Source organism: Mytilus edulis, chromosome 1 (assembly GCF_963676685.1).
Source record: "Mytilus edulis chromosome 1, xbMytEdul2.2, whole genome shotgun sequence".
Classification (NCBI taxonomy): domain Eukaryota; kingdom Metazoa; phylum Mollusca; class Bivalvia; order Mytilida; family Mytilidae; genus Mytilus; species Mytilus edulis.
This window is the reverse complement of record NC_092344.1, coordinates 87241646-87257378: the sequence shown is the minus strand read 5'-3', so window position 1 is coordinate 87257378 and position 15733 is coordinate 87241646. Positions and strand designations below refer to the sequence as shown.

General features: G+C 30.4%; 1 protein-coding gene across 7 annotated transcripts in view; it reads right to left on the bottom strand.

The window, feature by feature from the left end:
• LOC139515255 (protein starmaker-like) overlaps positions 1 to 15733 on the bottom strand; it is a 107735-nt gene that overhangs the window by 45502 nt on the left and 46500 nt on the right. For 3 of the 7 annotated variants that reach the window (XM_071304850.1, XM_071304822.1, XM_071304830.1), the window contains one exon: positions 15481 to 15589. The exons of 1 other annotated variant lie outside the window; for it this stretch is intronic. The gene's annotated coding sequence lies outside the window, so the exon portion shown is untranslated. Of the gene's footprint in view, positions 1 to 10313; positions 10486 to 15480; positions 15590 to 15733 lie in introns of those variants that run through there. 3 more of the 7 variants (XM_071304834.1, XM_071304842.1, XM_071304863.1) reach the window with 2 other exon arrangements.

Genomic DNA, 15733 nt, shown 5'->3' with positions numbered 1-15733 from the left:
ACATACAAGCTGATGTCTGAAGATGGCCCTCTAGAGAACTGTATAACATTTTATTTTTCATTAAAAAACGCTCGAGACTTTTTTTAATTCAGTTTCAATTGATTTTGGGGAGTTCAATGACATAGGTCTACTGGCTGTTCAAATTTAAGATTAATCAAATAATCTTCTTTTAAAAAGTTCAATAAAAAAATAAAGGCTCCAGATGATAAAATTGTTCAAATTTCATATACAGCTATATTTGTACTTAAAGTATTCCCAAAATTTAACTGTAGTCTGATTCTTCTGGCAATAGAGATTCATTCAGTAAGACAGGCTGTAACTTTCTAAAATCAACAGAAATAAAAATATATTCTCAAGCTGTAAAGTGTAGACAAAAAATTCCAATAGAATGACGTCATAAAGTAATTCATAGGTGTTTGAGTATGAGTGGTCTAGCGGGCTGGGCATAAAATGCTTGGTGATTTCAGGGTGCCATATTTATATATCTCATTTTTAAAAGCACGAGTTTGAATCCCAGCTAGGGAAGAACAAAAATTTTCTTACATTGAATATAAAGATACAAATAATTTGGTGAAGAAAACTATTGAGAGTACAAAGTATAATAATTAAATTTACTGAAAGTGTTTGTCTCATTGCAGAAAACATCAAGATGAGGAACAGCCAACTGTTGCTCCTTCGATATATAGTCATTTTCCAATATATATCCCTTTTTTGCTGAACAAAACAAACATGTATTCAGTAAGTCCATCTTATAGTGATTTACTTTTTCAAAAATTAAGTTATCATGGTTTTATTTAAGTAGGTACATGTCCTAAAAGAGTGAGAGGAATTGGTTTTACAGGGGGTCAATAGCCAATGCTTAACTGAAAATTTTGCTAGACCCCTAACTTTTGACAGATTCTTCCCAAAATGTCAATACAAAGTATTTACATTTTGTCAGTTTGGCTCCTAGAGAAAAAATTTAAAACTTCTTGAGAGTATTTTTCCTTTGAATCAGTGTTCAAGTCTTCCTGACCCATACCTCTTTTCTCTAATGTTTAAATGAAATGCATTTTAAAGAAGTATGTGTAAAGTGTTTAAGGTTGAAAATTTGAATATATTTTAAAATAGGAAGATTTTTTAGATTTTAAAATTAAAAACATTTTTTTAATTTCAAATTCAAAATCTGAGTCACACCACAAGTGGATTATACCTTATCATAAAACTTCAAAAGTGCTTCTTCAACTGCTGTCAAAGGCATATGTTCAGCGGGAGGGAAGATGCTCTACAGAACACTCATAGCAGACAAAGTTTAACCCTTAGTATATAAGGAATATTGTGCAGTTTATGGTATTCAACAAATGGATGAAAGAAATGTTATTATTATCATCACTGTCAGAAATGTCAGAGGAAAATAATAAAATATAAACCTCAAATTAAGCTAAAAAATGCAAAACAAAATGGTAAATTTATTTTCACATTTACAACTACCCACGTAAAGCCAAATAAAAATCTCTTAATTGAAGCACTGGTCAGTAGTTTGTGCCTATACATCGCCAGAACAAATTACATTTAGTTTTGTAACAAAACATCAGATATATCGACTGAAAGTCCATTTAAGTCTCTAACATTGAAAATAACACGCTTGTTAATTAAGGGCTTCACTACCAGCATGAAATCTAATTTGAGTGACCATTTGAAAATGTCAATTTCTGAGAAAGGAAAAAAAAATCCTTAATGATTAATTCTGAACAGACAGATACAGAAATTAAGATTCAAAATAAGAACTTGTCAGTTCAGAAAATTTCAATACCAATTTTCTTCCCTAGGGCGGTCAACAATAGAATTGTGAAACTGTCGTTTTGAATTTCACTAACTATTTCTTAGGCATGCATACAAATGACTTTCATTTCCTAGTAGACAGTTCGGAACTGACCAGAGCTATTGACCCGTACATTATAACTGGCATTTTCTAAATTATTTTTTCTTTTAGTGGACAAGTAAAATAAATCCATCGTAATGAGGAACAACTTTGAACTTGGAAACAATTTAGAATGTCCATGGTCTGGCATTATACAGAATAATATTGGTTAAAATGAATTATAAACTTTACTGTCCGTTGCCTGGCAACAGAAACAATCCTGTATTTTATTTTGATGTTCTAATTCAAGTGCTTGAATGAGTTTTTTATGTTGTCCAGAAGAATTGATTTGGAGAAAGGTCAATTCTTGGTTGATCAAATAAGAAATAATAATTGAGTTACAACTTTTTTCATTCTGCTGGTCATTTCTCTAAAACCTTGACCATAATGAAACCACTAAAATCTTCAATCTAATAGAATTTTTCCTACAAATTGTGAAAGATGAATATTTTGTTTCTAATATTTACGATCTTGCTTGTCTTGGTATATGTCAGAAGAAAGTTTATTATATATTGAATAGAGATAACATTAGCAGGGTTTCTCTGAATGATATTGGTTAAAGTTTCATCTTAAAGTAAATTCATAGTATGAACAGGGAAACAGTAGAATAGGATTACAAGGAGGGGAGTAGAATTGTACAAAATTGTTTGAGAACACAGGAATGGGGGAGGGGGGATTTTCATACCCAGTAGGAAATACTACAAGCACATTCTTGTTGAGAACATTTAAATGTGAGCAGTGGCGGATCCAGAACTTTTCCTAAGGGGGGCCCGCTGACTGACCTAAGGGGGGGCCCGCTCCAGTCATGCTTCAGTGATTCCCTATATAATCAACCAAATTTTTCCCACAAAAGGGGGTGATATTAAAATGAACCAATGCTTTTTATGAGACTAAAATGCTATGCAAAAATTCTGAATTTCATGCAAGATACCAGACAGCAGTACAACATGTCATCCCATCCCTGACACATTATACTGTCCCTGAGATGACTTAAGTCTTCACTCTTACTTGTAAAAAGCTGCATACTTTGTTTAAAAGCAATAAGACCCAATTTGAATCTTTTTTGTTGAAACTGGCTGGGGATCAAAATAAAAAAATAAGATGTGGTACCAATTTGTTCCTGCAATCAAGGAAGTGATTTCGTGAGCATAAACTGGATATAATTTCACACAAAAATAATCCAAGTAAGGAGTAAAATTCAGTGATGTAAAGATCAGGAGTCGGTTTCACAAAAAAACTTACGACTAAGATTGATCGTTAGTCATGAACAATTCAGTATACTTACACTAAATCTTAGTCGTAAGTTTTTTTGTGAAAACGACTCCAGATACTGTACAGCAAAATAGAGGCGAAAGATATCAAAGGGATATTCAAACTCATAAGTCGAAATAACATGACATTGCATAAAAAACTCAAAAACAAACAACAGAACACAAGACACAACATAGAAAACTACAGAAGTGATTACATGGGGGGAAAAATCAGAAATTAAAATTTCCAAAATTAATTCACCAACACCACTAGAAAACCATATGACAGATAATAGTGTACATTTGCTGACACTTAAAACTTAGGCGCTATAAAAAATTTAATTAAGTCCCAGCTGGTGGAATTACCTTGCAACTATCAATTTTGTTCTTCTGCGATTCAAATATTTTATTCAGAAGAAAAGTCATATCTAAAAATTATAAAAAACTAAAGGGAGCTCACAAAGTTTCATGAAAATTGTTTAAAACCTTTTTGAGTTAATGTCTGACATGTTGACGACGGACGGACAGATGGACAGAGGAATACCATAATAAGTCATGTAAAATGGGTGTATCAAAACTAACAAATGTACATGTACAAATGTATCTATCAAAATTTTGTTAAAAATAGTTGTACTCCTTTTTCTTAGAGTAAGATATACAGCAATTTTTCAACAGTTTTACTTTAATGACTGAATAAAAACTTCCCATTTAGTCAATAATACCCATTGAAGATTATTATATCGACTCTACCATAACCATGATAACCATGTCATATAGAATTTGCAAGGGGAGATAATTCTATATCAGTCTTTCAAATAAATAGATTATTCTGTTTAATATGTCAAAATTACAAAAAGTTGATCAATAAAAGAGGTGTAAATTACATTGACCTTATCCAAATGATTGGACTTTTCAATTTCTCAATGAAATTCATATGAATAATAGATAGCCCTTTGTCCATGGGGCAAAGTAAAAGCAAATTGCAATTATTTTTGAACATTTTCACTGCAGCAGAATTCCTCTCTCTCTCCAATAGATTTTCTACCCTCTTTATAAGTCTGATTTGAAGTTCTGCTGGAATCACTTCAAGCACAAAATCCAGTTAGTATCAGTTCTGAAATTCTAATCGGAGAAAATAAAGCTATTATTGAAATCTTTATTGCATATTAGGACTGATAAAATGAATCAAACTTTTAACTGCCTTCCAATTTCAATATAATACTTCAATCAGAATTTTCGATTAACAACAATTTGCTATATTTAGTTGTAACAGTGATTTCTTCTGGCTATGCAAACAGAAAATTTAAAAGAAATAAATCGTCTTAAGCACAAAATTACACAAACACAATTGTTTTAAAGTTAATCCAAAAAGATGTACTGCAAATAAAGTGCTTCAAATATCTCCATTTATTCTGTTCAACAAGAGCTGCAGGCTTTGATAAATTTAAGTTCATTTCATTAAAAGAACCAATAAATTTAAATTCGAATTTATTTAAAATACATTGAAGCTATATTGGACGATATTCTTCATCTTTGCAGTTGCTACAAAAGGAAAAGTGATTGTTTCCATCTTTACGTTAAATGTTATACATGTTAAATGTTATACAATTATTATAAATGACTGATATTTGTAATGCCATTCAGCATATCATATGGCAATATCAAGGCAAGGATAAGCACATTCTTTGAACTAGATCTCAGATCTATCTTTTTGTTGAGGGGATGTATGTGCCTGTCTCAAGTCAGGAGCCTGTAATTCAGTGGTTGTTGTTGGTTTCTGTGTATCATTTTTGTTTTTCCTTCATTATTTTGTTCTTAAGTTAGGCTTTTAGTTTTCTTGTTTTGAGATCTTTTAATTTGTAATGTTTGGGGCCTTTCATAGTGGACTATGCAGAATTGTTGGAGGCTGTACTAAGTGACCTACAACTGTTAATTTCTGTGTCATTTGGTCTCTAGTGGAGAGTTGTCTCATTGGCAATGATACCACATCTTTTAACATTATTTTTTCTGTCATCAGTGCTCATATGAGTATTTTAAGTATGGTGTTTCTGAAAGTGCATGAGATCGGCTGTGTGCTCACTTTACACCATGTATATACTAAGTACTTAGAGACAAACCAAATTTGGAATTGTAAAAGTGATAATTCACATGTTTTCCAATCCTCATAAAACTGTCAAATTTGTTTATGCAAAGTAGTTTATTTGTCTTTCCTTTATACATCCTTTTAACACAAAATAAAGACATTTGCTTGCACATATTCAAATGACAACTTTAAAATCTTTTGGAATAATAAATGATTATGTAGGGTACATACTCATGTGTTTTGTACTAATCCTCGCCCAGCTTGTTACTATTTCAATTTATTAATATTTTAAAACAGGACGAAGACGACTGATAGACGTTAAAAGGACCTGTAACTGTGAAGCCTACAGTTTACAACTCATCACCACCAAGTTGCTGACAAAATAGGAAAAAGTCAATCTGTTCCGTTACAGTACTGAAGAAATGTGTGAAGAAAAATTAAAGTTCATTCAACTCGAAAAAAAATCAAGGTGTCATTGCTAACAGGAAGAAAGTGTTTGACAGATTAAAGAAGTGCTTACATGTTACAACTCAACACAGAAAAGCTACTGACCAAAAAGATGAAGTCGTTTTGTTCAGTTTGTACTTTGAGAAATTTTTGAAAAAAAAATGAAAGTTCATTCACCATCATGAAAAATCAATGTAATGGCAGACAGGAAGGTGTCTGACAGATGTTAAAAGTACTCAAATGTTACATACTTATATACAAGCTGTTAACCAAAGTTACTTAGTATCTTCAGTTGTACATGTACTTCACAAAAAGTCACCAAAAATATTTGTTGGACCAAACAAGAAACTAAGTGTATGCAATGTTATATAACCTTACTCCCTGAGTTATTTCACCCTGAGAATATAAAAACTCCCTATATAAATAGGGGCAGTTTACAAAATTACTCCATGCCTTGATATATGAGTATGTTGATGTCAAATAGAACTAGGTAGTCCTTTTTTTGTTCTGACGTTTTGGGGGTTTTTGATTGCAATATTTATAGTCCATAATTTCTTCCTTAATATTGTCAAATCCTTCGTTTTTCACTTGTTACTTTTATTTGTATGCTCATTTTTGGTGGTTTTCTAATCTATTGCAATCTGTTATAATGCCTGCTCATTTTCGTGGTTTCTACTCTATTGTTAATCTGTTACAAAACTTGCATATTGGGAAAACCAAATTGTTTGGAAATTCTGGCGCAGCAATAGCAGACATTTAAGCAGACCATAAACAATCGACTCAAATGCTGAAATACTCTCACATGATTAAATTTGACTGTATTATTTTTCAAATTTCAATGTCCAATTCTCTATAGAGTTGTCTAATCAACTACCAATTAGCAACAAAGCAACAACTACCACCCACATGATATATTAATAATAATCTCATTAATGTCAAAATTAAAATCTCATTAAAAGTTTCAAAGTTCAAAATGTGAATATATTAAGTCTCCCGGTGTATTACATTATCTTATCAGTGACAATTAAATCATAATTTATAACCAGACATGGATTTAAGAATTTATTTCTTGTCTGACATAACAGAAACAGCCATATGAAATCATAGCTGAAATCCTTGACATGCAAGTTACTATTTTGGAACAACTTCTGGGACCATCAGATATTTATTCCTGATTGGTTCCACTATATATATATATTGGATTCATTATTAGTCCTTGGATACCAGTTTTTCGTTGGATACCAGTTTTTCGTGGATTTTATTGGAAAGGTTAACCATGAAATTAAATGCTCAATGAAGAAAAAGACTTCTATTGGCATTTATACAGACTTTGGCATAACCAAGAAGTCAAATATCCACAAAAATGCAAATTTTTCCCTTATCCATCAAAATTGGTATCCACAAAAATAAATGAATCCACAGTAATTGGAACCAAATTTGAATCCACTGATCTCTATTCTATCCTTTAAAGAACCAAATATGAATCCATTTAAGCATCTGTTTCAGGATCCAATGTATCCAATGCTGTCTCTTCAAGCAAAAGTAAAATTATGAGAGACTTTGACGATTTGAACTATCTGATTCTGTGTTCAGTGTGTAATTAGTTAGAACAGTTACTGTGTTGCAGAGCATACAACAAGCACCTGCCCTATCACTGATAACAACTGAGTGCATCAGTTAACAAGCTGCACAACGAAGGTACACAATGTACTTCTTCATAAACTTTCAAGCTTCTTGTCAAATGCCAGCAGCTTAGAGACAACTTAAAACTTCCAGTACTGCTAAGTACAATTTTTTGCAAGCATTTTTTTTATGTGAGTAGAATTTGTCAACCTTAGTGTTTTCTCATATAAACTGATATTTAACTAAATTAGAACTGAACAAAAATAGAGCCTCATGAAATCAGCTAAAATTGACTAAGCACAAAAAAAGAATCCAAGAAATTAAGTTGGTTTATTGTACTTTTAGGTTATAATAAAGTCAATTGAAAAATAAACAACAAAAAAATAAGAAGAAACATTGACTGAGATGAAAGACTTGTAAATAATGTAAATTACTATCTTCTTAGTAAATATGTTATGGAGACTTGCCAAAGATGATGAAATGAAACAATTGGATTTTTTACTATCATTGATTTAATTATAAACATCTTTTTTTCTACTCTTGTAAACAAAGAATACAAGGTTAGGGATTAATTAAATACTTGTTTTAATAGAAAAAGTGATAAACTGTAATTAGATTAAAGATAAAATAATGCAAAATGTATTAAATATTAATTTCCAGAACTTCAAAATAAATAAATATTTAGAACAATAATCTCCATGAAGATATAGCCAGCTGAAACAGATTAAAATTTGCAAGTCATGTGTTTCAAAAGTTCATTTAACAACCTAAGCAGATGTGGAAATAATAATTCTTCTCCTATATTTCAATATTAATGAGGTTTCTAAAATCTAGGGAAGAGCATTTTCAGCATTTTGAAAATATTCTTGTTGATTTGAATTCATGATGGAATGTCCAGAAGAATCTGTAAATGTAAATTAACTACATGGTTTATCATAAACATCTCCGTGTGTGACAAAAGAAAGGGAAATTTAAGGGGAGATAATTCATTTTCATTAAAATGATGGAATGTTGGATTAGTGTAGTGTCAATTTGATTTAGAAATAATCATTGATGGCTGCTCTTTAAAAGATACAAAATGTTTGATATTACAAATATAATGTTCTGTCTTATTTTGGAAAACTATCTTGTTACTGTTGGGTCATCTTAATATCCCAACCAAAAATCATATTCAGAAAGAAGCAAATTTGCAAGATAACAAAAAATCTTCCCAAAAAATCAAAAACCATTTGAAAACTACTTTGTCTGATATCTTTACAAGTGAATGGTTCCCAAACAAAAACTGTGGAAAGTTGGCAATTTAAAAACAGAAAAACTTAAAACATATTTAGTCATACAATAATATGAGGCTAAACCAAAAACTGATAATATAAAGAGACAAAATCATGATAAAATGACTGCTCCTCACTTAATAAATATGCAGATTTTCTGATAAAAAGAAGCTCTGAGTTTTACGACATTCTTTGCAGCTATAAAGTTCAAGAGGAACAGTTAGAAAAATGTGATTCAAAATGAATCAGAAACCACTAAGGAAAGATTTGTTTCTTTGTTGGTCAATAATGGTATTTAAATCTGCTAAGCACAAAGCATTTTCTCTTGTCTGCACTTTAAATTACCTCGCTTAAATAGCCAGATTTATGAAACTTTTTTTCTAAAGCAATTTCCTTCGAATACAAAAACACAATTAAGTCGAGACAAACAAGTTAAAAAATTATAGTTCTCCAGTGCAAACAGTAGTCAAATCAAATCAATTGAAAATAATTTGAAATGATCGAAATTTCTAAGAATCACTAAAGAAGGCTGATTGGATACATTTAGACTCCGTTTTAAATTTCCTCTTAAAAAAGCTTCCAATTATATAACAATTGCTTTCATCAAAGCTTTAAATGAAATTAAAGTTTTTCTTGATGTCAATGCTATAGAAATAAAATAACTTAATAATAGGTTTATGATGGCTATCAAAATATTGGTTTTATTTGCCAAATTTTCTAAAGCATATCAAACTGCTACACCCAGATGGAATCTGACGTCAATAAAATAGTCCTACTTCAAAACTCCAAGTTTAATGCAGCATCCGTAGTGTTCTTTTAGTATTCGGTCGTAATTTAATTTCCAAACAAAATAAAAAGTTTAATGAAAATTTCACATGCACACTAGTTAGTTTATTATTTCATTAGCTAAATTTGATATTTCTATGGTCAAATGATGAAGAGACTGCACACAACCTAATTTTAAGTTTTCATCGTTTAATGTTGATTTTATATCATTTTGATAATGGCATATGTGAACTATTATAAAATCAACATTTAGCAACAAAATATCATCTAACCATAATTTGAATCGATTTTTTATGTGGTTATTTTCTATTTCATCCTTTAGGCATAAAATTTCAAATATTGAAGATTTAATTTCAGAAAAGGCTAGCTCAGGATGATTTAATTTGATTAGTTTGTATATTTCAGCAACAATCACTTATTTTATTTTTTTTCCAATTATTTTGATTCCCAGAATTAGCAATCCTACTTGTATTGATTTTATATTTCAATTTTAAAGATTGAAAGTGGCTTTCTTTTGTGTACTGACTGAATTATTTCCCTTGATTCAGATGAAACAAAGTTACTGAGTTCACTTATGTGATGTACTGATAATAGGGTGTTACGGTTTCCCAAGAGCCAAATGATCAATCATTGAATAACTTCGTCAGATATACATGTAACATACAGAAAATAATGTAACTGGAAATCATTATAAATATTATCTTTTTTTTTGCATTTCAAAATTTATTTGGAAATTTTTGTATATGTTTAAGGTCTTGTTACACCATGTCTTGACCAAACTATTTGTAACAGTAGTAACAAATTGGAATTTAGTTTATAAAGATAAAATCAGTAATTATATGTTATCATCTGTGCATTTAAATATTATTTTTCGGTTTGAATGATTGATTGATGTTGAGTTATGTCCAGTAGCAAATATTACATGATTATGTCAACAAAATAATAATACATACCTACTTTTCACTAGACCAACACACAGGGTTTGAATTTTTACCTGCTAGCTCACTAAGTGACTGTTAGCAGGACGTTAACTTATTTTGACTGAAAGAGGTTTTTGCTTGGACTCTTTTAAAGAAGGATGGTGCCAGTGAAGCAGAAAATACCAGTTATAAAGTCTGGATTGACCTAAAAAAAAGAAAAAGATGTGGTATGATTGCCAATGAGACAACCTCCACAAGAGATCAAAATGACACAGAAATTAACAGCTATAGGTCACTGTACGGCCTTCAACAATGAGCAAAGCCCATACCGCATAGTCAGCTATAAAAGGCCCCGAAATTACAATGTAAAACAATTCAAACAAGAAAACTAGGTCTTATTTATATAAAAAAAAATGAACGAAAAACAAATATGTCACACATAAACAAATGACAACCACTGAATTACAGGCTCCTGAGATCAAACTCACAACCTGTTGCACTGAACACAAGCAAATAACCACAAAGGTAGTTTGTCTTTTTCTGACTGTGTTTCATAGTCTAATGCCTCTGACTACACCTAAAAATGTAACTTTTCTTCATTTTCAGAAACTAAGCAAAATTGGAAATACTTGCTTTAGAACCTGGCTTTCAGTTGACAGAATATGCCAAGAAATATATGAAAAGAAAAAGGAAGTCCTGACTAAACTAGTCAGTCCTGTTTTGTGGTTCACAATTTAAAAAAAAATGCTTTATTCCAATGTAAAATTGATTAAATCCTATGGACACAGATGATGCCCCTGCTTGCATATAATGTTATAAAAAGACATCACTCAAGAACAGCAGAAGTGACACTACCAAAATCTGTACTTTGTAAAGGGGCATAACTCTTGAAAGGTAAAAATTATGCTATCCAAATTCAAAACGTAATGCCCCCTTGATTTAACAGGGGCACGAAAATTGTTCAAAGTGAACTAAAACACCACAGAGTACACCCCCAAGGTGTAAGTATAAATAAGAAATCACAAGAGCTGCCAACCAAGAGACATATTAGTATAGACACTTTGCATAGTGTAACATTTTTTCCTGCATTTATATTTGAGAAGGATGGGCTTAAAAAAAACGTTTGTTTACTTGATATATGGGAATCAATCTTCAAATTCTACAGGAAGCAGTTCATCAACATAACTAGGTAACGATGACATCAGTTTATGAATGAAATGTGCATCTAAATAATAACCTGACAGTGATATTTCTGAATTATTATGTACCCTTAAATCTTGTCAAACTCATCAGGGGAAACTTAAATATGTTAACGACTAAAGTAAGTCATACAACCTGACTGTAAGAATGTATGTCATGTAGATATGAATAATGCAAAAACATAGAATAAACATTAAAATAGGAGGAGTTATCATCCCTGAAAGGACATCAGATATAAAAAACTAGAATTTTTTTTTTACTAGTTCATAGTTAATAATTCAAATTCTGCTAAAAAACCTAATTATTATTTTCAAGGAATGTTTATTGAGGAATCTATAGAGGAAACTGATCTTCAGTAATTGTCAACTAAAATTGGATATTCAACTTTTTTTGCCTTTTTTTTTTTAAAGCACTTATAAACAATACATTTTCCCCTTACATATTAATTTTCAAATAACTATTTTGTCATTCATTTTTTATCAGCTTATTCATTTATTTATTTATTCTTAAATTGTTTTTTTTAAATTAGTAACATATTTAAATCTGAAGCAATTAAATCTCCCAACTTTCATTGTCTTCACAATAATTCCTCTGTTTGTGCATTAAGACAATCAAAGTATAACATCTCTCATCTCTTTATTACAAGCGATGAGACATACTAATATAAATAGTAATATCATAAAGTCTTTATAATTTCGGCAAAGTTTTGTGAAATGAAAATAAAAACAGATGCCAATCTCCACAATGCTGTCGTGTTTCATTATATACACCATCTATTCTGTCAAATTCTTAGCTACAATTGTAAACTACACACCTATTCCAACAAAAGAAATATGCAAATGCAAGATGTCGCAAATACTTCTCTGATCTTTAGTAATTTTATCTCTAATTTCTCAAAAAAAGATAGGCAGGTTGCCAAACCTTATATTGAGCAGCTTCAATTTGACTTACACACGTTTCTATAGGAACCCCTTTTCATCTGTCCATCAGTGTGAATTACAATACTTATATAGTTATTGTTTTGCATGCATCATGTAAATTTCACATGATGTTTATTGTTTTGAGTCATTTCAAGTTGGATGTTCATCAAAATGTCGCAGAATTGGTAAAGCAATAGATAGCTTCTGTGTGGTATACATTCAAGGGAGATCACAAACACAATACTTTATTTAACTAGGATAAATACTAAATTACCACTTTAGAATTAACTGCTTTTAAACAAAGAAGCCATTTATTTTAAGTAAAGAAATTAGAGGAAAGCAATTAAGTAAAAGACATTTAATAAGAGAAATTGTGTGAAGGGCATTGTGGAGACGCTGTATGACCAGACAGAGAAAAAAATCTGTCCTGTCAAAGTGGAGTACAAACATTAAGACGACCTTGATGAAGGTTGACAGTTTGGATTTTTTTAATACTTCAAAATACTTCAAATACTTAAAAAGTTATTTTTTATCATTATATTCACATTTACAGAAGAAGACATTTTATTTATTTTACATCTAAATTGCTAGGATGAATTGTAAACCATTCAAAAACTTTTATAATTCTTATTTTTGTATCATTTTTTATCCTCTTTTTTTAATGGTTTTGTTTTGTTAACCTTGTTAAACAGTAGTTCTTTTTAGAAAAACCCACAAGTAAGAGATCTAGAGGTCTGTGAACTGCATGACAGAATAGACAAAGAACTGTATCAGCTTACATTATCAAAATGTCATGACATCAGTTAACTCATTAATGAATTACATGTTCAATTTTAACCATTTAAATTAATGATAAATGGCAAAAATTTACAATCTAAATAAATATTAGCCATAACATTACACCCAAGTTGACATTAAATTGTTCTAAAATTGACAAAACAACAGATGGCAAAAGCTTATCATGACATTTTTAAGAAAAGCTATTAAATAAAGTGGTATCAACAATCTACTAATTTGCATTCTTTCAGTACCTACTGTGGATTCACTATTATTTGTGGGATACCAATTTTGTGGATATTGTGGATAAAGGTGAACCAAAATGTCAAATGTTCAAAGAAATACAATTGTTCTATAGGCTTGTATGCAGACTTTGGCAAAACCACAAAATTCAATGTCCACAAAAATGCAATGCTTACTGATCCACGAAAATTGATACCCACGAAAATAAAAAAAACCATAGTACATTTTAGCCTGCTTTGATAAAATGATATTCCTTAAATATTTCTATGTGTACCTTTAGTTTTTAAGTATGCTTTTCCTGATCCTTTTTATTGTATTTTCTGCTTTGTACATTTCATTATTCCACTGATTGAGATTAAAAAGGGGGAAGACTCAAAAACTATTTTAACTGAGCCTAATTTGTGTACCTATGCCATATGAAGAACCTCTTGAGTGGTGTCTTTTGTTATATATATTGTTCTAATGGTAGATTTTGAAAATTTTGTTTACAGGATAACTGGGCTCTGGGCTAATTAGAACTTGACATATTGTATAGACATTTACTTATTGTTGAAGTCTGCATGTTCACTTCAAGACGTTTTTTTTTTTTGAAAAATGAAAAAAAAAGCCAATTTTTAAACTAACAAAAATATTTTTCTGAGCACAAAGGCAACTGATCTCTGTTTAATGATTTCAGGCAATTTTAATTCTTCTGGTAATTTAATGGAAGACCTAGCATTTCCTAATTGTGTCTAGAAATCACACAATCCATTTGAAGTGCTGTAAAGCTGAGAAAGATATTGCCGTAAGAGGAAACAATGGCTAGAAACAATTAAACCTCTTCTAATTCTCTTAAAGTTTAAAATCTGAACACTTGAAAAGCTTGATTCCATTAGAAAATTTTCTTGAAGATCTGACTGACATTCACATTGTTTTATGTCTAGACTTGAGTACTTCTACTTAATTAATTGAAACTTTATTTCTTTACTTTTAGACCATGAAAGCAAATTAAAGTTGTCCAAACTTTGCTTAAAACTAATTATTTCTTCTCTTTTATTTATTAATCAAATTACCAAATTTTGATTCGAAACGTCAATAGTCAAGATCTTTTATTTGTGAGACATAAAAATCTAATTTATTTTACTCCATAAAAATGGGGGAAAAACAATTACACATGTTTTTTCGAGAAACAATCAATATGTCCCCCAAAATTCTTATAATCAAGTTGTGATTTTAATAGGTTTCATTTCAGATTTTTGTTGTGTTAATGGCTTTTTAATATAATTTTAGGGGTCCTTTAATAACAAAATAAAAAGAAACACTCTACTTGTAAATCTTCCATTTATCATGATGAAGAGATGTTTGAGAGTTCTTTACATTGAAAAAGACAGAAGGGATTTGGACGAGTTCAACCTCTCCAAGTTATGACTTCAAAGACACTTATACTTTAGAGAGTGACAAGGACAATGCACTGAAACTGCCTCTAAAATAATCATTTTATAATCAAAACTGTCCTCACATTAGATGAAGCTTCAATTATTGCAGCTACTGAAAATTTCACTTCAAACAGTTGCTAACAATTAATGAAAATGACTTCCAGAGTATAATATTCTTTTATTATTTTGTCAAATCTTATGTCAATTTTAAAGAAATAGTTCTAAGACATAAATACTTTGTGAATTCTTACGTAATAGTCTACGTATGTATGAATTTTGTCATATGACTTAAACAATTACTATAGTGGCATATGCAATAATACTGAGTCAAGCACATGTTTTTAGAATCTAATAGTCCAAAAATTCAGTGATGACTGTTTTATGAAACAAAATTGAGAATGGAGCCAGGGAATGTGTCAAAGAGACAACAAAATAACCAAAATGCAGAAAAAAGTCCAAGGCCACTAATGGATCTTTTAAGAATCTGAAGAGCATAGATTTTTTTAAACAACATATTTTGTCTAATGGTGTATTTGGTCACTTGTACTATATATGGTAAGATGTACAGACATCTATCTGTCTTCAATAGACAAGCTGTATCTTTTAAGATTCAGGAATTTGTTTTCAGCCTTAAGAAATACATACCCTTATAAAGTAAAGGAGTCTTTCAGGTCTTCTCTAGTTCTTACTAGCAATATATTGGCTGTATAAAGAAGGATGTAGTCACATGGATATTGATGCCTTAGGAAACGCCCTGTAAAAAAATATACAAAAACATTGTAAAATTAGAGGCAAAATTGCAAACTAGCCATGATTGCATGTACTGTACGGCTGGTCTAAGTACAGACTACAACTAAATTTTAGAAAGATATTTTTTCAAAAACTAAAGATATTCAAA